Source organism: Lonchura striata, chromosome 2 (genome assembly GCF_050655825.1).
Source record: "Lonchura striata isolate lonStrDom1 chromosome 2, ASM5065582v1, whole genome shotgun sequence".
NCBI classification, from domain to species: Eukaryota; Metazoa; Chordata; class Aves; order Passeriformes; family Estrildidae; genus Lonchura; species Lonchura striata.
Genome location: NC_140704.1, coordinates 14,933,657 through 14,961,315, shown reverse-complemented (window position 1 = coordinate 14,961,315; position 27,659 = coordinate 14,933,657). Strand labels below are relative to the sequence as shown.

The 27,659-nt window shown below is 37.6% G+C and overlaps 1 protein-coding gene across 6 annotated transcripts in view; it reads left to right on the top strand.

The window, feature by feature from the left end:
* Positions 1-27,659, top strand: part of ZEB1 (zinc finger E-box binding homeobox 1) — a 122,186-nt gene that overhangs the window by 60,321 nt on the left and 34,206 nt on the right. Inside the window, exon 1 of one of the 6 annotated variants that reach the window (XM_085572977.1) lies at positions 16,646-17,002. The exons of the other annotated variants lie outside the window; for them this stretch is intronic. The gene's annotated coding sequence lies outside the window, so the exon portion shown is untranslated. Of the gene's footprint in view, positions 1-16,645; positions 17,003-27,659 lie in introns of those variants that run through there. 6 annotated transcript variants of the gene reach the window in all.

The window sequence follows — 27,659 nt, the reverse complement described above, 5'->3', positions numbered from 1 at the left end:
CAAAAATCTATACTGCCCTCATCTGTTCTTTTCCTTTCAATTCTTGAACATCTGCTTTACCAGATTTTCCTTATAACATCAATTCCAGACTCTCAGATTTAGAGAGAATTAACTATTTAGAACTAATATCTGACTAATTATTTAAAATATGTATTAAATGTCCGCTGCATCTGGGTAACATGTTACCTTGTAAAAACAAGATTTTTAGTTTTTTGGGATTTTTGTTGTTGCTTATTGCTTTGTGAAAACTTAAGTCTTCATGCTGGAGTTTGTGCTATTTCTTCCTTAGGATTCATGTCTCTTATTAGAAATTCCATTTTGCTGTGGAATGACTTTGCAAAGTTTATGAAGTGAAATTTGAGCCCATGACTTGTTTTAAGTTCTGAACACAGTGTTCTGTAAGGTTTTGTTAAGACTTTTTATTTGTCTTTTAACTGAGAAAAGGTATCTATATGTTTCAAAAGGATGTGAATTTAAGATCAGGAAAGAAGGTTTTGATATAGCTAGTAATGTAACCTTAAGGATACTCTGCTTGGAGTTCAGGGTTCTCAACTGCAGGTTATAAATGTCTACTGTTGTTATAATTTAGTTCTCATCAGAGATCTGGTAAGTAACATGTCTTCCATCTTAAATATTTAAATGATACATTTTTTTTACTAATCATAATAGCTCTTAAAATTCCATGAGTCCTCAAAATGATCATTTTTAGGTGTCCTTAATTTCTGTCAAACTGAATCCATAGCTGAAAAACCACTCTGTTCAACAGGATTTTTGCTACTGAACCTCAGACATGAGTGTGGGTCTCTTTAGCATGATTTCATTAACTGCTTATAATCTTGGAATATCATCTAAAAAGAAAAATAATAAAACAACAAAACTTTTAAAAACTGTGGAGAAACTGCCTGCAAGACCTGAATTAGCCCAATCATGTGTGCACTTGAGAAAAGGCTTAGTGTAGTGGTTTTTAATTGAATATTAAATTCTGTGTGCCTGTCACATTACTTTGATGTTTTGTTAACCTCTGAATTCTGTGGGTTAAAGTAAAGGAAATGTAAAGACATGACCTGGAAACTAGATGATAGGGAAAAGAAGGCTCTGAGGAAAGGATCAAGGAGCAGGTTATAGCTCCTTGCCAGGGCTGATATCAACTGAGGTTACTGGGAAAAGAGGAGTGTAAATGTTTGCAGAGGCTTTTAAGGCACCAGAGACTACTGTACAGGTAAGGCTTTGTCTTCAAGCTTTTGCTTTCATTCTCATCTGTCTCCAGGACTTAATGTATAGTATCTTTGAAAGATATTGATGCAAGGTTATTTCAGGTCTCTGACTGGAAAGTCTTGAGAGACAAAATAAATTTGCCAACGTTACTTGCAATGTTGAGAAGGAGAGGTACAAGACTGAGATCCTGTTTGACACTGAGTTATTGCAGCTGTTGTGCAGACCAGCCAAGATCCAAAAGATGAGCCAGGTCACCAGCTGCAGGAAAGAGTATATGTAAAACGTGAAGCATGGCCACTGCATACCTGGAAGAGTAGTGGTTACAATGGTCTGTAATGTCCAGCTTTCTATCACATCTGTTTTCTCATTCAGTGGTCAATGAACAGTGGTCTTGCTCAGGCTGTGTAGCTGCCACTCGGGTCACTTTTGTAGAACACTTGGTGTTCACAGAAGCAGGTGCATTCTCTTAAAATTCTCATCTGCACATGTATGTGGCTGTCAAAATGATAAATACTTTTAAAAAGTTGAACTACCTAATTATTGAGCACAAATTATTGTTTTGTGTTGGGGCCTTTTTTATTTAATTTTTAAATCTAGTCTTACTTTATCTTCCTATTGTCAGAGTGATGTTGTGGAGATATTTAAGTACATTGATACAAAGAATCATGGAATCATGAAATATATTGTTCTGGAAGAGACTTATTAGGATCATTGAGTCCAACTCCCAGCTCTACACAGGACACCCCAGGAATCTCACTGTGTCCCTGAGAGCATCAACCAAACTTTTCTTGAGTTCTGTCAGGCTTGTGCTGTGCCCACTTCCCTGGGGAGTCTATTCCAGTGCCCAGCCACCTTCTGGGTGAAGAACCTTTTCCTGATATCCAGCCTAAATGTTTCCCACCACAGCTTCCTGCTGCCCCTCAAATCCTGTCACTGGTCCCAAGAGGTAAGAGATTGGTGCTGGCCCCTCCATTTCCCCTCATGAAGATGTTGAAAATCAAGTGAAGTTTCCCCTCAGTGTCCTCTTCTCCAGGCTGAACAAACCAAGTGATCTCATTCTCTCCTCTGGCTTTCCCTTCAGACCCTTCACCATCCTTGGGGGCCTTCTTTGGACGCTCATAGCAGCTCAATGTCTTTTTTATATTGTGGCACCCAGAGCTGCACGTAGTATCCAAGGGGAGGCTGCCCCAGTGCAGAGCAGGACGATCCCTCCCTTGCCCAGCTGGCCATGCTGTGCCTGATGCCCCCCAGGACAGGGTTGGCCCTCCTGGCTGCCAGGGCACTGCTGGCTCAGGTTCAACCTGCCATGGACCAGGACCCCCAGGTCCCTTTCCATGGCACAGCTCTCCAGCCTCTCATTGCCCAGTCTGTCCATACATCCATGTTTGCTCCATCCCAAGTGCAGAATGTGGCACTTTTCCTTGTTGAGCTTCAGATAGTTGGTGATTGCCCAGACCTCTCATTTGCCATGGCTTCTCTGCAGGGCCTCTCTCCTTTGAGGGAGGTGACAGCTCCTCCCAATTTAGTGTCATTGGCAAGCTTAGTATTCCTCTGAGTCATTAATGAACCGGTCTGAGGATGGTTCCCTGTGGAACCCCACTAATGACACCAGCCTGGTGTCACTGTAACTCTTCATCCACTTGCTCACCCGTCGTGTAACAGGGCTGTCCTGCTGTGAGCTGGACACTTTCTCCATGAGGATATTGTGAGTATCAAAAGCTTTGCTGAAATCCAAAAGGGTTACATCTGAAAGCCAGTAGGCTTTCCTAGATCAGCTCAGTGGTTACCCTGTTGTAGAAGGAAATCAGGTTCAACAATCAGGACTTTCCCCTCATGAGGCCATGCTGGCTGTGGCCAGTGACTGTATTGTCCTTCAGGTGCTTTTCAATACTTCCTTTCCATGATTTTACCAGGCACTGAAGTGAGACTAATAGATCTGTAGTTTCTGGGGTCCTCCTTCTTGCCCTTCATCAAAACTGAGACAATATTCCAGCTTCCATCCAGCTGGGACCTCTCTGGATTCTTGAGACTGCTGGGAAATCATCCAGAGAGGTTTTGCAAACATCAGCCAGCTCTTTCAGGATTCTCAGATGAATCCCATCAGGCCCTCTAGGTTTGTAGTGATCCAGCTGGAGCAGAAGATCCCACACAATTTCAGGGTCAGCTGGGAGTTGAACATTCTCACAGTGATGTCTTTGCAAATTAAATCTGCCTACCTGCTTAGTGAAAGAGCATTGCCTGTCTTGTACATGGAATGAGACAAAAGTCCCATGAAAAAATAGCAAGTGGTTATGTGAGTGAAAAATGTAGTATAGTGTCATAGGGCCTCAACTTGAATTTGTAGGAGCTGTTATTTTCCCCTCAGCTGTGCAGTCATCTTCCTTGCTTAACTTCTGATTATGTCTTTCCTGTGATCTATGCTGAGTGATTTTGATGTGCTGAGTCTGCTCTTATCTCTTCTACAATATTCAATGCTTTTCAGATTAATTTTCCCAGCTGGGTATTATTAGTCCAAATGTTGTATCACATACCATGCAGAGGGTATCTGCCACTGGCTTTCAGCATTCAATTTGTACATCCTAAGACTTTCTTGAGGATGATACAGATGACTGTATTATGAATTCAAGTTTATTAATACTTTTTCCTAGATACTGTTAGCAGAATTCTTGAAAATAACTTAGTGATATGTAAAAAAAAAAACTAATGGGTTTACTCCTTCAGATTTTCCTATTTCTGTTCTACCTAACCCAGAAATTGTACACTTGTAGCAATACAGTTTTATTGGAAACAGTATTTTAATTTGTCCTGCAGAAAAATTTAAAAAATCAACTTCTAAAGATGACTACGGCAGGGAAATGAAGCACTGACCAAAAGAAAAATTATTCAAGATAGATTCAAAGTCTTCAATAAAAGACCAAACTTGAACTTTAGACCTGCTTCAGCTTTTTTTCCTTTTATGTCCATGATTTCTGCTTTACATGTCAAAGCTAGCAGTCATGCCTGGTCACATGTCATTTAAAATTGGGGACTTTAACACAGTATCAAAATTTGAATACATGTTTCTAGATTTGACAGTCTTTTCTTCACACAGTAAAAACTCTTTAATACAAATAATTTTGGGGTTTTCTTGAAACTGCCAACTATTTTTAGCTTCTAAAATTTTCAATTTCTTTATATTCTTCCTGAGCTATGGCTTGCTCAGCTAATAGCTACAGCATAGCAACTGGTTACACTGAGTATCCAGGATGTTTGGCATTGTTAAAATAAACCAGAAAATGTTCAAGTATCTTTCTACATGAGCAGGAAAACAGAAAAATTATGTTTTGCCATTTTGAAAAAGAGAATATTAATAATGTTGAGAATCCAGGAGCACTTCTGTCCAGACCCACTGGAGCTGGCATGCATTTCTTCTTTGTGCTTATGTGGAGCTCTCTCTTCATTCCAAAAATGAGGACCAATGTATTTATGTCACTTCTGTTGACTCCTCAAAGGCTGTTGAACACTTTTTAATAATGTATTAGAGTCTGAAGGTAATTTTTAATGCAATTAAAAGCTTAAAAATTGGACAGAATACCAGTGAGCAATACAACATGGATTTTGTTGGATGAATAGTGGAATACTTGAAAAGCTGCTTGCGAGTTGATACCCATCTTGCTGCCATTTAGTGTCTTGGAGAAGATATTCAGTTAGCCAGAGGCCTGAAAGAAGGAGAAGTAAAGAACATTTTACTTTCTTCATCCTAGCATACTGCCTGTTATCAGGGGAGTTTTTCCAGTTACTTGTTCACCCATAGCCTTTATTTTCTTCTGCTTTGAAAGAGAGTAGCATGTCTCAGGCTTAAGGATTTCTCATTCTCATAGCAAAATCTAAGAACAAATAACTGCAAAGTTTTGACAGGAAAAGTTCTTTGCTGTCATGGATGGGATGCTGACACCTATGGAAGAGGGCAAGGGAACTGGCAAAGTAGTGCCACAGCAAACCCCTTCTGTTCTTGCCCTCCAGTGAATATCCACCTGTCACTGCAACAAACCCCAAAATTTGGTGCTTTGCAGTGTGATCAGTTGGACAATCAGACAGTTTTTCCTCTTAATAATTGAATATAACATTGTTTTTCAAGTATGTTTTGTGATGCTTTATAGTTTAGCTGTAAGACAACACGAGCATTAGCAGAAACGATTGCTTTTATTGCTGCATCTGTTAGGGTTTGCTGTCATAGTTGTGGTGTGCTGAGAGAGGGTAGGACCACTTTTTTTTGTCTTTTTTTTCTTTACTGTTTACTTCATTAGGTCTAATTTAATTCTCTTATCAGTGAAATCCTCAACTGGCAGCAATTCTAGATGTTAAGTCTGGCACTTGGATCTTTTTTGTTGGAATCTAATAATACAGTCAAAACATTAATTTTTCCCAAAAATGCTGTCACATCAAGAGCCACAGACTCTTTCAGTCTACTCTTAAAGAATATTTCAGAGGAAGGCAGTCAACAAGCTAAGTATCAGAGTTTCAATATTGAAGTGTATTTTTTATATCCTCCTCCCACTTGATTTCAGATTATTGTTTTAAGGATGTTACATTCAGATGTGGTGGTGATGCCTTAGAGAACCTAGAAATGAAACAACACACTTTCTAGATAATATTAGTGTAGGAGATAATGTAAAGGCTGGTCTTTATTGGAGGTCTCCAGAGGCAGATATGAAAAATGTCCACAAAACACCCACCCCCCTCCACCACAGGGTGAATACAGTTTTGTAAGTTTAGCAAATTAGCATAATTGACAATAATCACCAATTAGAGACATTAGTGGTAAGGTAATTCCCCCTAGTTCAACCCTCTCTGAATCTTCCCCCTTCAGATGGGAACCAAACTTTGTTTATAAAAATGTGTCTTGAAGAGCTGGTTTCAACCTTGATTGCCAGGGAGAACCAAGCTGGGATAAGGGCCTTCAACCCACCAGGGCTTGGAGCTCTGGAATATATTTTGTCTTTCTGCCTATGGAAAAAGTAGAGAAAAGTACTGGGACTATGAATACAATAATAGGCTACAAATGTATGTGTAAAGAATACAGAGAATATATAAAAGAAAAAAAGGCAGAAGTCAATTTGGCATCAGTGGGACAACTGCTATTAGTCTATACAATAACAAAATGCCTCTCACAACATTGGAATAGAAGTTGTAAGGTTTCTGTAACAGTACGAAAAAATTCTTCACAGAAGGGGGATTAGACATTGGAACAGGCTGGCCAGGGAGATGGTGGAGTCACTGTCCCTGGAGGTGCATAAGAAAAGACTGGACATGGCACTTGACATGGTGGTGTCCAGTCAAAGCTTGGAGTCCATGACCCCAGAGGGTTTTTCCGACCCTGATTCTGTGATTCTGTAATTAAGATCCATAAAGCTCATTAATGTATTTTTTATTATAGCTACAAATGGTGAAAATCAGATGACATATACTGCTGTTTTGAAGTTATGCACAGCTCAAAACACCTAGTCACTGTTCTGTTCTGCTTAAAGCATAGAGGCTTCTGACAAAATGTTGAATTTCCTTATTTTAGTTATGCATCTGCTAATATTTGCCACTTCTGTTTCTCCTTTGCTCATTGCAGAAAATTTTGTCAGTGTTGGAATGAATTCTCTGTTGGTGAATGCACAGCTGTGCCTAAAAAGTACTATAAAAACTGTATTTTTATCTGTTTAAGTGAGAGACAGAGTTTACTTTTCAGTTTGAAATTGCCATCACACCTAAAGACAGTATTGTGGAGAGATTTGTTGGAGAGATTTGTTTTCCTAACTACTGAAAATTAAAATGTTTCTTCTGGTCTCTTACCTGTGATTCCAAAATTGGAATCATCATGTGCTATCATGATTTTTTGTCTAAATTTATGGGCATATGCATGCACATGTTTTGTGTGTTCAGTAGCTGGGCTACAGAGCAAGAAGAGGGTGTGCAGGGCACCATGTCCAGCCACGCCTCCAGAGATGCTCTGAATCATGGACTTGGTGCTGATTTGTGATGATAATGTTATTGAGATACTCTCCAAAGTTAGATTAAGTAAGAAAGATCTAATGAGGTCGAGGGAGGTGATTCTGCCCCTCGGCTTCGCTCTGATGAGACCCCACCTGCAGTGCTGTGTCCAGCTCTGGGGTTCCCAGCACAGGAAGAAAACTGACCTGTTGGAGTGAGTCCAACCAAGATGATGGGAGGGATGGAGCAGGTGTCCTACAAGAAGAGGCTGGGAGAACTGAGATTTTTCAGCCTGGAAAAGAGAAGGCTTTGGGGTGACCTTATAGTAGCTTTCCATTACCTGTAGGGAGCCTTTGATAAAACTGGAGGCTTTTTGCAAGGATGTGTAATGACAGGACAGGGGGAATGGCTTCAACCTGAGAGACAGTAGGTCTAGATTAGGTACTGGGAAGGAATTCTTTACTCGTGAGACTCTGGCACAGGTTGCCCAGAGAAGCTGTGGATGCCTCCTCCCTGGAAGTGTTCAAGGTTAGGCTGGATGAGGCTTTGAAGAATCTGGTCTAGTAAAAGGTTCCTCTGCCCATGGCAAGGGGTTGGAACTAGATGATCTATGATTTGGGTATCAAGGATGTTACATTGCTGGAAATAATCTAATTGGCACAGCTTGAAGAGAGCTGTTGATCTGTTAGCTGCCAGTCAGTGATTCTGGAGGAAGAATTTATTTTGTGGTATTTTTATCAGTCTGTTATTAGAATTTTTATGAAGTTAAGTTAGAAAATTATTGTTTTAAGGGCTGAAGCTAATGTGTAAGCAATTTTAAATAAAAATTTTGATTTCACATGGAACCATACAGAAGTAACTTTTCACTTCTTCTTTTTTGATCTCTAAGATCAATTCATAGTTTCAAGTTTAAAGTTGACTTTGTGTTATGAAAATTTTTTTCTCACCTTTAAACCTGTCTCTTTGTCATTTGTTTAAATATGACTCTTTCAACTTGTTTTTAGAGAACAATTTGAATAAGCTTTCTCTGTACACAGATTTTAGTTAACTAATGTAGTGGGTGAGGACTTGCCATGTAAGTACTTCCTGAAAAAAAATCCTGTACAGGAAATAAAAGGATATTCTTCAGAACAATTTTTAGTCTAAGTAGACAAGGCTACCATATATGTACAGAACAAATTCTAGGCTGCTAACTAATAAAGTAAACACAAATACACTCTTGCAGATGTGGATTCCAGACTTTTTTCATCTAAGCCTGTCTTGACATTGCTATCTCCACCTGTCTTGGGATTTCTTGAGCCATTCACTTAAGGGGGAGAATTCCCTCCTTCCCACTCTCACTTCTCATGTGTCAGCAGAAGCCCATGAGCTCCGGGAAGCTGGAGCCCCAGGCTCTGACCTTTTATAAAGCTGGCAGAGATCTGGGAAACTTTGTGTTCTGTCTCAGCACCCCTCACCTTGTGATGTGTGAGAGTCTCTTTTACCAGTTGGGAAGAGAAATTTGAGATTCGTTACCACTTACCTTATAAATGTATGCTTTTATTTGTCTTTGGTCAAATATGAGCACCTTTATGTTTCAGAATAGTTATTAAAAAACAAAGATGAAAAAAGTTGTCTTTCTCTGAAACGCATTTCTAAGTTCTGAAAATAAAAGTAGTTTATCACTATGCCTTGCAAACCTAACATGGAGGGAACCTGTGAAATTCTATTTGGATGAAGTAACTTGAAATGTAGGTGCTATTTAAAAGTTGTAATTGTGTTTACTGTCTGAAATGTTTTACTAGGTTTAATAAACAGGAATATTTTTTGATAGGTTAGTTGAAGCTCTGGCATAGGTGCAAAGGTGAGACTTCATCTAATGGACTAGTTCTAATACTGTAGTGCTTTTTTCTTCATACAATGAAATGTCTTATGTTCCTCATGAAATCAGATTATATGGATCCTAAAATACTTGGCAACGTTGTTCAGTTTTTCTCCAGGAAGCAGTACATTAAATTCAAGAGTACCATGTTAATTGAATGACATTTCCGACAAATAATAAGATTTTTGTAGTCTGTCTTCAGTGTGTGAGGTTAATAATGATTTTTAAAAATTGAAATAGGTATAGAAATCATCCTTTGATGTATTTTCATCTTGGGCTAATTTCTTTTTGATGATGATTTAAATATGGGCCTGGAAAAGGGAAAATATAACCTGATTTTTAAAAATGGAAAAAAGAAAGACCTCACTGCCTAGCAAGTCCATGGAGGAGATCCTCCTGGAGACTATGCTAAGGCATATGGAAAATAAGGAAATTATTAGTGACAGCCAGTATGGCTTCACTAAGGGCAAATCATGTCCAACAGATTTGGTGGGCTTGTTTGACAGGGTTATGGCAGTGGTGGATAAAGGAAGAGCAGCTCTGTCATCTGCCTGGACTTGTGGGAAGAATTTAACGCTGTCCCACGAGACATGCTTGTCTCAAAAGTGGAGACAAGCTGGGTCTGATGGATGCAACAGTCAGTGGGTAAGCAATTGGCTGATTAGTCCCACTCAAAGAGCTGTGGTCAAGGGCTCGATGTCCAAACGGAGAGCAGTGGTGAGTGACAGTCCAGGGGTCACCACTGGGACTGATGCTGTTTGACATCTTTGGCAGCAGCCTGGACAGTGAGAGGAGCTGCACCCTCAGCAAGACACCGAGCTCTGTGGTGTGGAGTTCCTTCCACTGCAGGGAAGGGATGCTGTCCAGGGGCACCTTGACAGGCCTAAGACTTGAAGTCCAACAAGGCCAAGTGCAAGGTCCAGCACCTGGGTTGGAGCTAAATGATCTGTAAGGCCTCTTCCAATCCAAACCATTCTGTGTTTTTGTGATTCTTAATACAGAATTTCTAAGATATAGAGTAGGAAAAAACCAGCCCTGTCAAATTCCTTCTCAGCAGACCTACCACCTGCACCAGTGTGTAGCTAACTCAGAATGACTTCAGAAAGCAAAATGTACCTTTCCCATGGATATTTTCTGACAACTGGCTCATCTTTTCATATTATTGGCAAGAACCAATGCTAAGATATTCTGTCACTGATCCTTTTTTCATTGTTCTATTTCCTTTGCTCAGCAGGGTAAAATACACACACATTGTCTTGGAAATTCCCTGTTGGTAAGCTGAGAGAAGATGTACTCCCTGTGCAGGACAGCTGAGCTGTGTCCACAATGCAGCCAGTTGTGTACTATGGCTTTTTAGTAGCCCAGGTTAGCCTGTGGATTGGAAAGCAGAATTCAGAACTGAAGAGTAGGTGTCCCTTTTCATTTTGTTGTACCTAGGGGTAAGTTAAATAAATAGATAATTTAGTTACCCTGATTCATTTCTCTAGGGATTTGGTAAAACGTTCATTGTACCTGGTACATCATCTAACAGAAGCAGTGCAGACACAGACCCAAAAAAAAGGAAGCAACATATTCCAAATCCAAAAGGAATTTGAGCACCTCTTAGTTACATGCAGAGTAGGGAACACTGGAAGCAAGCATAGTAAACTTCAGGAAACAAAAATTGCCATTAAGGCAATATTTGGAGCTTGAGAGGGATCCCTTTCCTTTGCAGTATGTATTTCTCTTAGAGCACATTGGCAGCTTTTGCAGTATGCAGGTGTTCCTGAAATCACTGGTGAAAAATGCAGTGGAAAAGCACCAGAGCTTCCTGAGGAGAAGCATTGCACAGCAGTGGCCAGTGATAAAGAAAACACTTTACATGAGTGGAAAAAACTAAACTGTGATCATGGGTCTGTGCAAGTCTGAGATCTTGTAGATCTTACCTGGACCAAAGCCTCGCCTACATTAAAATTTCCAGACATCTATCTTCTGCTCTTACTGTAGCCTGTGTTTATGAAAAAACGTTTTACAGCTTTGATTAGGGGTAATGAGTTTCTAAAACTCATATTTGCATGACCTTCTGAAATTGAGGAAAATTACTTTATAAACTGTTATTTCTGAACAATGTAATAATTTCTAAATAAAAATGTTATTTTAAAATAATTTTTCAGTGTTACAACAGCAGCAAAGAAGCATAAGAAAAGTGATGTCCTGTATTACATTCATATTAGGATGCTCAAATCTTCTTTAGCTTTCCAATATGTTTTAGACCTTTTGCTTCTCCCACTGTTAGTTTCTAGCAGTTCTTGACTGCATTAGGGACCCAAGCACTAAAATGTAAGGGTAGAAATACAGGACAAAACTAAGCTCCCTACACTGACAATCTTTTTTTGAAAGAAATGGGACTGAACAGTCCCTCGACACTGGTTTCATCTCTTTTAGGCTGTAAATTGGTCTGAAGAGGGTTTGGAGTGGCAGAGCTTGACTTATGAGAGAGTTCTCTGCCAAGTGTGGTGCCCATAGCAGAAGGGTGAAGCCATTTGGTAGCTTTAGGAGCTCTTCGCTGAAATTTCTGCCTTTTTTTCTTTTTATTCCATAAGCTTACTTTTTTACATATTCTTTTTTTATTCCAATTTGTTTGTACTACTGCTCTGCATGAGTTTGAAACAGGTAATCTGTATGTCTACAGCAGCATGCCTGCACTAAAGAGCCAGTCTAAGTAGCAGGATGGGTTTGCCTGGGCCTGGCACAAGCTGGCACACCAGAGAGGGGTTTGGTTTGTTGTTGCCTTCTGCCAAGTCAAGCTGGAACCTGATGGAGCTCACTTCTACTTGGTGAAGAGCCTGTATACAAGGTAGGCCCTTCTCTGCAGTATGCAGCAGGCCTTAGTTTTCAGTGATGGCAATACTGTCAGCCTTGTGGAGTAGCTCCCAATGTGTTAAACCTGACCATGTTTGCTCTCATCTCTCATACTTTCTGCATGTGTCACTCACTGTTTGTGTACATTTAAGGAAGTTCAGACATCTCTTCCCAAGTATATAAATTAGAATGTTGGAGGAGACCAGGGGTAAAACTGAAAGTCAAATGGATTTTGTAAAAGGGAAGTTATCTCAGTTTTCTCATACATGTTGTCTTCCTACTACCTCCTGGCAGAATGTTCAAGTACTCCTTAACCCTGGAAGTATCTGGTTTCTTTCAGGTATATTTTCGTAGATATTTTCTTCCTTAGGTACCTTGTCATAGTCACCTGTGCTTATGAGTTGTCAGCATTTTAGATGCTGAGATCTGGGTTAGTCCTGTTATATTTATTCCACTTAATCTTGGAGAGAAGTAAGCACTCCTGCAGGGTAACCCATCTCTTCTGAAGCAGGTGGCGCAGGTGGCTGTCAGGGTACACTAAGCATCCATTGGAAGCACTAAATATATTCTATTTTTATAAAAGTGTGAAATTCTTCATTTGTGTAGTCACCAAAGAAGAAAATAAAACAACAAAACATAATTTCAGATGTTGTTTACTACTCATTTCTCCTCATGCCATATCCAGTGGAGCATGAGTATTATTAAGGTATAATTGGTAACATACTGTATCTCAATCCAGATATTGCATCATGACTGGGATTCATATACATTTCCTTAAACTATTTCATTCAATGTAATCTGAATTATCTATTAAACTCTGTAACAAATGAGTAAGCAAGTAGGGTCAGACATGAGAATTTACGCAGGGCTATTCACAGGCAGGTTAGAAGACAAGACTGTTTTTTAAGTTTTTAATTCCTTAGGGTAATTCAGTATAAGTTAATTCAGGATATAAATTAATTCATAACATTAAAAATAATTTTACTGTAGTATGATGAAAGTAGGGCTGTGCTTTTGGTCATGTTCCTAATGAAGTGAATTTATGTTCATGTGCAGATTCTTGTTTGTGTGTGCCCCAAGACCTTCTTTGGAATGTTATCTCTAAACTTGAATTTCACTAGCTGATATTTCATCCCATGTGGGCTGCCCACCTGCTAGTTTTTAAAGTTTTTATTATGTAGGTGTTGGTTTTCATTCTCATTTACAGCTCATATAAGTGTAGCTGTTGTGCTGCCTTCATCTGTGTATATGTATTGTATTCTTTTCTATTTACTGTGTTGTGGTCCTAACATAGTAATATTGTGCTATCATGTGAGAGTTGGGTTTATTTTTAAATCATTTGGTTCATAGTTGAGTTGTAGCTTTTCTGTTGTGTTCCCTTTTCCATTCCTGCTTCTGTTCTTAGCCCAGAGTACAAACACAGCAAGGACTGGGGTTCCCCTTGCTGGATTACAGTAAAATTGTTTTTCCTATAGTTGTTGACTGTCAAGTAGGTTGCAGTGATTTTTAAGGATGTTAGGCACTTCATAAATAATTGTAATTATTTATATGTATGTATGTGTAAAAACACATCTGTATACCTATTGTCTTAATAGAGACATATTTTATAAAACTCAAACTGTATTTTTTCTGTTTTGCTCTTTATAGAAGTCACATCTGATACTAATTAATATAAATAACAGTTAAAAGTTTTTATTGCTTTTCATTGGTTTTGGGGCTCAGATTGCTCTAGACCCTTTTGTACTTTATGCTGAACTTTATTTTTTTGATGTTGAGCATATGTAGCATCAGAACTGGTACCCAAAGGTCATGGGATTTTTCCAGTTTCACTTCCATGATCCTTTCCTACTTGCTTGTGGAATGCCACTGTGGGATTGCAACTTTCTTGATCTCTGATGATAGTGCTGAATACCTTAAAACATTTAAATGAATGGCATCTATGAATATCCTAAAACATCTTAAGGGTTCATACCCGTCACCTCTCCAGTTCATTGTGCTTTGTGAATCCAAACTCTGCCCTTCTCACTGTGGTGGGAAATGTATCACAATTCTTTCTTTTGTTTATCAGAAGTCAGTATTCTTCCATGGCTTCTGCAAGGTTGTGACGTAGCTGAAAGCAAATTATCATGAGGATCACAGCAACCACTGAAATTATTCTTAGGACTAGACTTCTCCCAGTTACCAGGTTATAAGCTTAGCTGCATATTGGATGAGAAGAAAGGTTTCTGTTTTATTAACAATAGTCCAATGAAGTTATGCTCTCTAATATTAGGAAAAGCTTTAAATCCTCCCTCTCAAAATGCTCATACAAGTAAGAAATCATGTATAATTGACTCTTCATTTCTTCCAGAAAATTCTGCTTGTGAACCTACTGTAAACAGCAAGTAAGAGGCTTTGTTATTACCAAAAGTTTTTAGCATGAAAGTACAGATGAACTGTCTTATACAGAACAAATAGAAAAATGACAGGTGGCTTATCAATATATGTATAGTACATATAAGATAGTGCATATATTTGGAGGAAAGTATTTTGTTTCTATTCAGGCATAGCTTCATTTCCTTGACACAGGTTAAAAAATCTTACAGCTATCTGGAGCACTGACCTAGCTCTTATAAACAAATTATGGATTTTAAGGTAGATGGGCGTACACCTAAGAAAACAGAAGTTTGCAAGCTTTGGGGAATAACCAAACTTTGGTGACATTAAGGCTGCGAGGGTGTGTTACTTTGTGTAAGCTGTTTCCTAAATATTCATTAAGGGCTGTTGTGAGGGAGATGACAGTGAACCAGATGAAAAAGCAACATACCTAATGTGGAAATGAACATGATCGGAACCTTTTCTACTTCTTTATTGTCTGGGAACTGAAATAGCACAGCTTGCTTCTTGCTTTCATGTAGATTTTGCTGTAGTCAAGTGCAATTTTATCACTTCACTGTGTAAGCTACTATAATATGCTTTATTTAAAACATGGAAATCCAGTTAGAAGGTATTGCTATGTAGAATACCAGTACTGCCTTACTGTGGAAAAAGACGGAGAAGAGCGGATACTTTACACTGTTTTCTAGGGTGTTTATGGGTATAGGTAAATGTTTTGATAGCTGTGAAGTTCTTAATTGAATTCTGAAGTTAATTCAGTTCCTAATTGAATTGAACTTCTGAATATCCTTTATGTGGGAGGTCACTCTTGCTTTATGGTGAGACCATGAAACATGAAGAAGATGCAGCAGGGTAGTAAGTTAGGCATGGTGCTGTGAGGATACAGCTGCTGGGCATAGCCAGCTCCAAGTGCAGGTACAGACAATGCCTTCTGTATCTGTCCAGATCCATGAATACTTAAATATTACATTTTAATATTAATGTATGCTTCTAAGTTGGAGAAAGATTTTAGTATTTTTGCTGCTCATGGGAAATACTAGCTTGTTTAGAAGCAGGTACAAAGCAGCCTGTGAACTATAGAAAATATCTCTGAGCTAAATGAGATAAATAAGTGAGGCTTAAATTCTAACTGGGTTAAAGCCCCAGAAAGATTTGGGGGGTATTGGGGTCCCTTACTCATGGAGCTCATTTTCCAAAATGAAGCACAGTGGGGCAGGTAAGGACTAGGCTGTATGGTGGGTACAGAACTATGTATCAGCAGGCCTTGGAAATCACAGGTGAGTCTCTGTGGAAAGAGGGCAGCAAAGATGGAGCAGGGCCTGGAGGGGAAGCTGAGAGAAGCAGCTGAGATCTCTTAGGCTGTTCAGCCTGGAGAAGAGGAGACTGAGAGGACACCTCACTTCAGTCTGCAACTTCTTCCTGAGGGGAAGAGGAGGGACAGACACGGATTTTGTCTCCCTGGTGACCGGTGACAGGACATGAGGGAATGGCCTGAAGCTGTGTGAGATTTTTTAGTTTTGATATTAGGAAAAGATTCTTAACCCAGAGGGTAACTGGGCACTGGAACAGGCTCTCCACATCTGGTGCTGTGACCACTGCCTGCCAGAGTTCCTGAAGTGTTTGGTCAATACTCTTGGTCTCATGGTGGCATTCCTGGGGTTGTCCTGTGCAGGAGCAGGAGTTAGACTTTTGTGGTCCTTTTGCATGCCTTCCAACTCAGGATATTCTATGATTCTGTGAGTGTCTAGTTAGGAAAACAAAACTTGTAATTGGAAGAAGTGCTCCAATATGTCTCACAGTAACAATGAAGTGTGGGGTTAGTAAAATGAGAACTATTTGGGGTATTTTTTCCTGCTAAATTTTCTTTTTTGTTAGTACTAAATTAATGTCTTTAAATTGTTGTCCACTTAACTATTATAGTGATTCTGAATGTGTAATTTTTACCATTTTTTGTCTGTGCTAATTGATAAAGAATTGATTTTAGTGTTGTTATATTTGTCATTTTACCAAGTAATCTTGAATCTCAGAAAATATGGGGAACGGGGAAAAATTAGGACTTCTACTTGTGCAGATATTTTCTTGCTTTTCTTTGTGCATTAATTTCTAATTATTTAAAATCTCAGGGAAAATATAGAATGGTCTCACATGAATCAGGGTTCTGCATAAGTTGTTTCTTTGTGCTGTTCTTCTGGGAAAACAGAGAGAAGCTGTTTCATATTCGTATGAAATGTTTACATAATACACTTACCCATGCAGCTCTGTGTATTGTATTAAGTTAATTTGTATTACTTTATATTTGTAAATAATGCTGTTGAAGCTAGATTTTGTGAGCAAGTCTTAATAGTTTCATTTCTTTCAGATCTGTTTGCAAACTACCACATAATTGGCCTGGTTTATTGATCTCACGGAGATTACGTGTCTGACACTGCACCAGTTAATAAAAGGTTTTGTTGGCTTTCTTTAAACTGAGTATTTGAGAACACACAGTCCTGTTATGCTGTAGAATTTAAATTGCTTATGTACTGGAATATTTACTACCCTCTTTGTTGTTTCATTTCAGAATGACCTTATTTAAAAATGTATGAGGCTATTTATAATCGACTCTGTGGCAGTGATTAAAGAGGTGTGAATAATAGCTTATTGGAAGTTGACAGCTCCTTGTTTGCTAAACTGCTGTTGGAACGTTTATGCTGCTCAGTTGTACCTCATTTTTCTGAGGGGAAGCTGCATTTTGACAAGTGCATAGAACAGGTATATGTGGCTGACATTTTTATTATTTAAAGAAAACGTTTTGGGTTTATTTCTTTAACTGCACAAAGTTAATTAATTGCCTACTCTGTGCCTAATGATCTGTCTATAGTGTGTTAGTAAAATAAGAGTGAACAAATGTATATTTACTTGCAAATATCAGATGTTGTTCTTCCTTAATAGAAAGTGTAGCTCCAAATGTGTTTGATCAAGCAGCCAGGCATCTGTCTTTCTGATGAGAGTAAGACTGGTCTCTGATGTTTATGATTTGTGATTAGGATTTTAAATATCTCTAACTTCAGGAAGGCAACCAGGTAATTTTTTTCATTGCTATTCAAAAATAAGAACAAAGGGGGAAAGGACCACGACTTATTTATTTGCAGATCACGTTGAAGTAATTCAGTTTTTTGTAACAGCATACATAGATACCAATGAGTTTGTAGATAAGACTGATAATCAGATAATACTAAGTGTTTATCCATAGAGCTGATAACACAAATAACTTTCTGGCTTTTGCTCTGCCATCACTAGTATCTCATTCAACCTAGTGGAACCATTTTAATGGTGAACAGAAATTACAGCCCTTTTCACTTTTGTGTCTTAGCTTATGGGAGTAAGTAGTTTCTTGTAGTTCTGCACACCCCATGGTGACAGTATAAAACATAAAACTTTTTTGCTTATTTCAGAGAGGGTGTGTCAGAATGCTGCAGGGACTTCCATGTGCATTTTGAGTTTCTTGCAACCAAAAATTTATACTAAATTTTCTCCATTACAGCACTGCCTTTTAGCAGTGACCTGACCATAACATCAGAACTGCTTATTCAAAGTGTTTAATAAATGGTGAAGTGATTTCCATTTCATATTGGCTTACTACTAAAAACATGTTACTGATCCTACTTCACTATCATTCTAATGGTACAAGTCACATCAGAATTACAGAAAGAATGTATAATTTTGCTAGATCCCTTAAAAATTCTTAATAGGATAATTGGTACTAGCAAAATGCTGCCATACAGGTTATCTCTCCATAAACATTAGTTCATAATTTCACAGGTTTTATTCCATAAGGCACTAAAATGAGATAGTGCATAATTAGTATTCAGAGTGAAATTAAGCTTCATTACTTCTGTTCTTAAGAACTAGGTCGGGCTTTTTACAGAGAAGGGTGTTGTTACTTAGGTGTGTTCAGATTATGACAATATATTGTTTTCAGCTCTTCGGGTTCACTCAGCTTCCTCAAAACTCTGCTTCAGGTGGTCAAAAATTAATGTGAAGTTCCACTTAGGAGTTGGCTGGTTTGTAGTCTTGAGTGCTTCCATTGTGGGTAGTCAGTCAAAATGCTTGGGAATTCTTCTGGAGAAAGGAATTTGAATGTCATATGGCTTGAGTTTTCCTCAAGTATCTTGATTGAGTATGTGTCAAGAGTATGTAGCTTTGCAAAACAAGCAGAACTTCATAGAAAAAAAATTATTTGGGATATCAAAGTTCTAGAACTCTGTATGGTTTTCTAAGTGACTGAAATATTTGTCTTGTGTTTGTGTTGTTTATGTATGCCTTATTCTCAAAGCAATGACCCTAAGATTATACTTTTTCATCCAAAAACATATTACTTGAATTTGCTGTTGAGCTAAGCATCACAGGATTGGCTTTGTACTTTAATATATACTATAGAGAGTGCCTTATTTTTTTATTTCCTCAGTATTCCTAACTTTTTTGATCTCCTCTTGTATGTTTAACATCACTTTTGTGTCACTTAAAAATGCAATGCTGATGTCCTTTCATTATAGTGGGCATATTGCAATATGACTATTTCTCTGAAATTTTTTAATTTATTTGAAATTTTTGATTTGAATTCTACATCATCCTGGCTACCCTGATAGTCTTGTGTCTCAGAAGTCACTGTCATTGTTCAAAATTTCTAGTCACAGGGAGTTTAAATCATTCTTGTGTTAAGAAAGTTTGCTTCCTTTTGTGGTTTTTAATGCCTTTAAGAAGATATGAGTGGTGTTACAACATTGTAATGTTGGGGAAGGAGCTGGAATGAAGCCAGTGTGGGGAATGTTCACGTGTTTCTGTGCCCTGTGTAGTAAATGAAAAGTTTAATTACCCACTCACTCTACTCCCTCAGTTTTTTCTCTTTCCTTGTGTGGCCTTGAATTTGTTAATCCACAGACCTCATAAGTGAGCAGATGATGCATTGTTACTGCACCTTCCCAGCTGCTGCTTTCCAGAACACAGCGATTACCTGCACTGGCCAAAGCCTGTGGCTTCCTATTAGACTGCACTGTTTACTAATTGATGTAAATTTAGCTGGTAAAACAAAGTTGATTTTCACTCCTACGCTAAAGTCGTGTTGTATTTAAGTTGTAATGTGAAGCGTTGTGGGTCTGTTCTAAATTCTTTGTTATTTATCTCTCTTTGGTTTCCTTGTCCTCCAAAAAAACCCAATGTGTCATTTATGTCAACTGGCAAAAAGATGGGTGTTCTGAAGACAAGGGTAAACTTACTGACTCATATTTTCAGGAAGAAATATTTATTTCACCTCATGTCTCATGTTTGGCTTAAAAAATAAAATTGTAGGATGAGATTTCATAGGTGTCTCTCAGTTTTTACCAGTCCACAACAGATGTCTCAAGTTTCTACACAGTGTCTTTAACCACAAAGGTTCATCCTAATAATTCTCTTTCTTAAGCATTCATGGAGTTCAGAAAAGTTATAGATTTAATCTGGGATCCATAGAGCAGTATGGATGTATTTGATTATTACTGGTATATACAGTATTATTGTTTTCAGCTATTTCATTAGACTTTTTGCCAGGCAGATTTTCATACTGGCCATAACACCTCCAAGAATTGTACTTTCTGTAGTAAAGGAAAATTAGGGCACAGTCTATCCATACAATCCTCAACACAATGGAAATGTGCCTTTTCCCCTCTGCTGCCTTTCCCAGATGTGCTGTTTCTGTCAGGCAGCCTTGCAGAGCTGTGGGTTTTTTTCTTTTTAAACATCTAGTCTCATCTTTCCACCTTCATTGTGGCTGTTTGTTTTTCATGAGTAAATTGATTTCTTATTCAGTGATGGCTTCTCAGTAGCCTTCTGCTCACTGATTGTGCTTATGTTCTTATCCTCAGTCCATTTCCCTTCAGCTTCCTTTCTCTGATGGCATCATAGCTTCAAAAAAACTAAATTCTCCTGGAAAAGTAGTCCAGTATTGATATAGGCCCTTCTGCAGTTCCAATTGCTCTAGGAGATATCGCTTATTTTAGTTACACTTGTAGCCATAAAAATGTCTCAACTGCTTTTAGGAGGAACAGAAGATTAGATAGATATTCATAAAGAGTGTGGGTATGTTCTTGGAAAAATCATCAGAGGTTGGAAAATATACTTCTCCTTTTAGAAGATCCTAAAGTCAGGTCTGATCACATTTGAATTCTTTAAATTCTATGTTTTCTTGTTCTATTTCCCTTAGGAAATAAGAGGTTGTAAGACTAGAGATGTTTAATGTCTGAGCTATTAACAGCCAACTCTTCATTATTAAGATTCAAAAATGGAGTAAGTAGGTTAAAATGTTTTAAATTTCTTTAGCACTATTTTTATTGCTGCTATTCCTTTTCATTGCGTATTAGTGAATTGCAGTTGCACTGTTCTGATAGAGCAAATAAGATTCTTAAAAACTAAAATCTGCTCTAGAAATACTGTCTATAAAATTAAACTATAATATACAATAAAGTAGCTATAGGTAACACTATGTCTTTACTGTCTACAGTAGCTCTCTGGCTTGTAATTTTAACCAGATAGTTCTTTAAAAATCTCTCAGATGCCATCTGTAAAGCAATAAAGAAAGTTCACAATATATTGGGAAGTTTTTCTCCCTTTTTAGAATTTCTGTCTCTTCATAGGAGACCTGATACAGTAAGCTTGAAAGTCATTTGCCTTCTAAACAAACGAATTTTGTAAAAACCACACATTGAGTTTTGTTAGGTTTCAGCTGTTTCTGTAGTAGCCTTTACAAAGAAAAGTCTGACTTGCAGTGACTGCCAGATGTTTTTTGCTGTCTTCCTCAGTACTCCTCTGAAATCAGACATGCCTAAGTTGCTTTCCAATTGTCTTTTCAATTTGTTTACAAAAAGGTGGCAAAATTATTGTTTTTGACATGCAATAATTGTGTGTCAAGTCATTTACATGAATAAAAATGGGGGTGAATAGAGTCTTTTTTTTTTTTGAAAACTATTCTCCATGTTTAAGCTAGCCTGTAACTGATCCTTTGTTGGATTGTTCTTTATTGCTGTTTGTTTACCTTACATTTGAATTTCAATGTTGCATGAAACTGATAAGCTCTTTTAAATGAAAGTCTCAAAATGTTTGACTTCATCCTTGTTGTAGACAGTGGAAATTTGTAGGTGTTGGACTAAATTGAAAACACTTATTCATCATCATTAACAGGTCTTGGAACACGCCTGCCATACAGTAAATTCCAATATCATATCTAAAACCTTAGTTTTTTTTATTTTGGTATTTTGAATCCTCTTTATTTGCTTTATTTTTTGAAGTATTTTTTGATTAGGAACCTTTTGCAAGCTTTACTGTGCCGTGTGTTCATCCTGTGCAAACATGCATGCATGCTTTCATAGAAATTCAGTGTATCATGTAGTTGCATACTGTGAAAAGTAATTATGAATGGTTAAGAAAAGTTTTAGCATTAGCTTATTAGCTACTTTTCATTCAGCTTACTTTACACTTGTGTTAACACTAACTGAAGAATGTCAAAAAAACTCCTTCCTTCCACTGTTTTGTGCCAACTCTTAATTTGCCCCTCCAAATAATAATTAGAGATAATATTATATAAATGTAAATAATAATTATCTGCAGCCTCTCTTTTATTTTTTTTTAATTATAGCAACAAATAAGTGAAAGATTAGGAGTATTTTTGCCTGTGGGATTGGGTTTTTTTTTCGTGACTGGAAAATACAAAATAGTGTATGAAGTAATTCACTTTAGGGTTTATAAAGAAACAAATGTGAGGCTGAATGAAGCAAAGCAGCTGAAGGAGTTTCTCCAGAGGTGCAGCAGAGGACATCACAATGGCTTTTTCTGGATCTCAGTCACATTACAGGCCCAATTACTTCAGTTCTCTTCAGTAAGGAAGGCTATTTCTTTCTTGAGTCTAAAAATGCTTTCTTGGCCATTGCTTCTTTAAGGTAGATAAATGCTTTAAATTAGGTAAAAAATAAATAAGAATGTTAGAAATCCTGGCACTTGTTACAGCTGTTTCTCCCTGTACTGGGTTTGCTTGTGAATTTGACATTTCTCTTGAGAGAGGCAGATTATTTTCTGAAATCATTGAGCAATATACACAATTTCAGCAGTTGATAGGAATTTCTGTTGCTGGTAGGATTCAGAAATCCAAGAATGAACTATAATCAGAGGAATATAAGGCTTAAAGGCAAGGGTTGCCTTTTGGAAAGAACCCTTATGGTCAGGAGGGGAAGAGTAGGAGCCCTCCCTGGGGGTGCCAGCAGCCTCCAGGTTTGCAGGAAGGGCAGACAGTGGCCTTCTTCCCCTGCTCCACGGCTGTGCCAGTCAGAGAGACTGTTCCAGTGCTCAGCTATCCTCTGGTGAAAGACCTTCTCCTGGTATCCAGCCCAGACCTTCCCCAACACAGTTCCGTGCTGTTTCCTTGTGCTCTGTTACTGGTCACAAGAGTGGAGAGATCAGTGCCAGCCCCTTGGCTTCCCCTGATGAGGTTGTTGAAGACCACACTGAGGTCTCCCCTCTGTCTCTTCACCAGGCTGGACAGACAAAGTGACCTCAGCCACTCCTCATACGGATTCCACTCCAGACCCTTCACCATCTTCATGGCCCTCCTTTGCACACCCTCTAACAGCTCAATGTCCTTTTATATTGTGGCAGCCAGAACTGTCCCCAGCACTGGATCTGAGGCTGCCCCAGAGCAGAGCAGAGCAGGACGATCCCTCCCTTGCCCAGCTGGCCATGCTGTGCCTGATGCCCCCCAGGACAGGGTTGTCCCTCCTGGCTGCCAGGGCACTGCTGGCTCAGGTTCAACTTGCCATGGACCAGGACCCCCAGGTCCCTTTCCATGGCACAGCTCTCCAGCCTCTCATTGCCCAGCTTACTCTGCCACCTAAGTTCAGACAGAGATAACATCATGTCATCATGTTATGTCTGCTCTGAAGATCCTGGCTTTCAGAGTATTTTCTTATTCCTTAAGACTGTTTTGATAGAGTATCATTCTTCAAGGCTAGCAGTACTGTTTTCTCAGGATGTTATTTCACATTTTAAGGGAAACAATCTGAAACAGTTTGCTAGAACATTTAATAGTTTGCCAGTTCATCTAAATAACTTATATTGAGAACTGAATAAGAATTTTTTTTTCATTTAGGCTAGTGCCTAATTTACTATTTCTTTGTGTAAAAGTGCATATATTAATGTATTTCAGAAAGAGACTTTTACATGTTTCTCTTCATTCTTGCAGCGCTTTCTTGAGGCTGATTTGAATCTTCATATCTCTGATGGGGAGCAGCTGTAGTGTCAGTATCAGCATAGCTGTGTAAATCCTGAAAGTTTATTGTGTTCTCTTCTCATACTTTCTTTGGGAACCAGACTTCTGTTGAAGCATGTGCTAACAGTGACTGATGCAATATTGCAATAGATAGATAGTAGTTATTCTGCAACATAGGAGCCAAAGAACTGGTTTGTCCAGTTTTTGGTCAAAACATCTGGGTTGAAATGCCTTTGCAGGGAGATTCAGTAGCTATATGTGAATAGCTTGTGTACAGGAATGGAACAGTGTAAATCCAGATAACAGTTTTAAAGAAGAACTTCAGAGAAAAAAAACATCTTGCTAATGTGTGCTGTAGAATACATTCATAGTCTTCTGGAGTATTTTCGAAAGGTTAGTATGGAAAAATATGTTTATTTCCTTGATATAATATTATAAATACTAATTAAGTTTCATTCTGATTGGTGTAAATATAAAAATTCCTATTTAAATGTATAATAAAATCCACTGACATAAAACTTCCCATTACTATTTTAGCAATGTATATAGTCCTCAAGGAATGCATCTTTTGAAAATTAAATTATTCCTTAAGCTTTAGGCTTCCATTTAAACAGGATAAATGAAGCCTTTCATAATCTCTTGTAGCCACCTGTTTCAAGAGAACACCAGGGACTGTCTATCTTTGAAATCCAGTAAAATGCTGTAAATCCGTTGCGTGGTTTTTGACCGTCTCTTTTTTCAGTGCTCCTACACTGCAATAGATTCACTGAGAATGATAGCTGTTCATTATCTTGCAAAGGGAACAAGCTACACTTAGAATTTAGATGGTTCCTTATTTCCCACTTCACACAAATAAATTATACAAATGGTCAGTGATTTCATATTTTAAAAGAAGTGAAAATCAGTAATGTGAAAAATCTGTAATGTAAAAATGAGTATTGCAGAAATATAGTAGACAGTTAAAAATTGGAGGGACTTGGAACTTGTCATACCTCTCCCAGACAGCAATTTTCTGCTGCCAATATTTTGGTTGATTAGCTGTGAATATAAATGCAAAAAATTATGTGCAAATCATGCATGAATATGCATAATAAACTCATGTTAATCAAGGTACAAAGGTATGTGTAGCAAACCAGATCATCCAAATTACATGCTAAGACTATGTTCATCTACATTTTGATATTGTAGCATCTCTTTGTAATCTTTATTTTCAAATAAAAGAAAATTAGGAATGATTGCTATAGCAATCTGTCATGATAATAACATATAATCACTACAAATTAGTTAACCTGAATCCAAAAGTCAGGACACATATTTTGAAAACTTAAACATAAAACACCATTAAAAGTTCTATATGCAGAATGGAAGTGAAGGCAAAATGTAACTTGTCAACCTAATAGACAAATAAAATGAAAGTCCCTTTGCCTGTGTCATAAGTAGGAAACAGCCAGGGGAGTTACTCAAATACTGCAGTGTTTGAATTTATAGTCAGAATAAGGAGGTGACCATTGTGCATTTGACAAACTACCTCTCTCTCAAGAGGTATAGTTAAGAAATTACTTGGAGATTAGGAAAAAATGTTGTGAAATATTAAAATAAATTTGTACTCTCTAAATAAATGTCTTTTGATAATTTATTAATGTTTATTATATTTTTGCAACATGTCTTCAAAATTGCATTGTTTATTCCTCTGTTAATTTAGGCATGAGTGAAGAATAATGTCAGAGCTTCACGAGGCATATGATTAATTTCAGTGATATGTGTGCCAAATATAAAATGTTTGTAATGCTGAAGATTTTTCTAGTGGCATCTTATGATAGTCATAAAATTTGTGGGACAAGAAAAATTTCTGTCATAGGCTATTCTTGTGTAGAAAATGTGCTGTTGGAATATCATTCTTCTGCTTGTATTTAAGAGTATCTCAAAACTTTAAAGCCAAACTGGTAATCCTCTATTTTTATTATCCCTGAAATAAATATTTACTGTCTATAAACCTAGTTAATGATGTTATATAAAGTAGGCAGTATTATGAAATGTATACATATATATAAACATGTCAGTTGTATCTTCCTGAAGGATTAACCTGGCCTAATGGTATCTGAATTGATGAGGGATTGAGCAGCATCATGTGTGGGTTTGGTCACAAGTGATATCTTCTACCAATCCAACTTCTTATGTAGAATGCTGTGGCTGTAGCAAATGTGGCTGTCAAGTTTTTCATCATGGATTAAGGTAATTATCAAACTGTAATTCAGATTAAGTCTTTAATAAGGATAAATCTAAGATAATCATGTTAGAGTTGTGTTACATTTATGCTGCAGTTGTGACCAGAAATAGGATATTACACTTGTTCAGCAAGTTGGTCAGTATGAGGGAACTTGTGTGTAATTTTGGTGTGTTTGGTTTATGCCTGTATGTATCATACAATTAGTGCCTCCATCTTGCTGCAATCCAATAGGCTTCTCTCACCACATTTTCCCAAATGGTTGGAACCCATTGGTACCTAGTGCCAGTTAATGATGAGACAATTTTCTGTGGCTCATCTTTGGTTGGTGGCATTTTTCTGTGTGCAAGGGCTAATTTCTACTGTAATAATAAATCACCTTTTTAAAAACCTGCTCTGAGAAAGCAGTTAATTGTCTTATCTCCTGAATGCATCTCTTAGATAATTTTTTTCAATATCTGAGAAATTTTATAAAGAAAAACATGTCAACTGTTTGGAGTTAAGAGTATTTTGAACATAGAGCAGAGTGGTACAGTCACCAGTGGAAAGGTAATTTTTGAAGCATTAAACAGACTATGTTTTACATGGACAGACTTCTTCCTCTCAGCTTTTCATCAGTTTAAATCACTGTTGCCATTTGTTCAGTAAGTGGAGGTACTAAAAGATGAAGGTTTCTCAGATTTTTATACACCTTGCACTTGATTTTTATGATTACGGCACTACTGTACTCAGCTATGAGGAGCAGATTTGGGTTGGAGATTAACTTTTCCAGTCTTCTGAGTAAAATGATAAACTATATAACTAATACTGGTGATGGAAATCCAAATTTGCCAGCAATCACATAGGACATGAAGGAAAGATTTCTACTTTTTTACTCTTTGATTTAATCAGTCTGTGACTAAAACATTACCACCTACCCAGAACTGGTCTCTGCAGTATGTTTTTGAGAGTCCAGGGGTTTTTTTTAAATCATTAACATCAAGATTTTCTGTTTAGGCCTGTGCAACTTAATGGAAAAATTGTGTGTTCTTTAGAAAGTAAAAAATGGACAGAGTGCAGATTTATCAAAAGTTCATGCCTGAAGTTCATACTCCCACTTTCTTCTTGATATTTATTTTGTCCAAATGCAGTCACAAATATAAATAGTTGTAAAAACTTAAATGTTGCGTAGGAGAAGTTTTGTCACCTATACTCAGTGAACACTACTCTGCATTTTCTGCAGCTCCCTGAGGGACAGCATGTGAAATGGGGGAGCCCTGAGAGAGAAAAATGTACAATGGTACACAGCTGCTTCCCTTCTGAGTGTTTAAAGCTGCAGTGAAATTATAGATTTTTTTAATAAAAAGCATAAGGTTCTTTTTTCATTCCTTCATAAATACTTCACTGTTTTTATAAATACTTCCTTAAAGTATTACATTTCCTATAAGTTTTTGTAAAGCTTCCTGACAGCAGCAGGTGACATGAAATTACCGAGAGTTAAGTTCTCATTTGTAGAAACCTTGGCTTGTACAGTGGTGATAACAGGCAAAGGGTACAGTTAATTTTCTCATACACCTTTGGCTGTCTTGTTTTGAAGGTTAATTTCTTTCTTATGGGACCATTTACAGTATTTTCAATCCTGTAAGCACCTTGTAGTAAATACCCTTTTTCAAATTATGCTGCCACTAAGAATTTTTCTATTTACACATAGAGTTTACATCAATCCACAGACTATAAAGAGAGAAAATTTGGACAATAGTTAGCTTTTTCATTAGAAAAATGACCATCATTGCAAATTCAATAGAGAATTTAGTATCGCAAGTCCCTTTGTGTCAGTGAAAGAATTAATTTTGCAAAGCTATAAAGATTGCATTTTTAGCACAGAAAAGCTGCAGAGTAATGAAGCGTCTCAAAGCAGCATGGTGGAAATTATATTT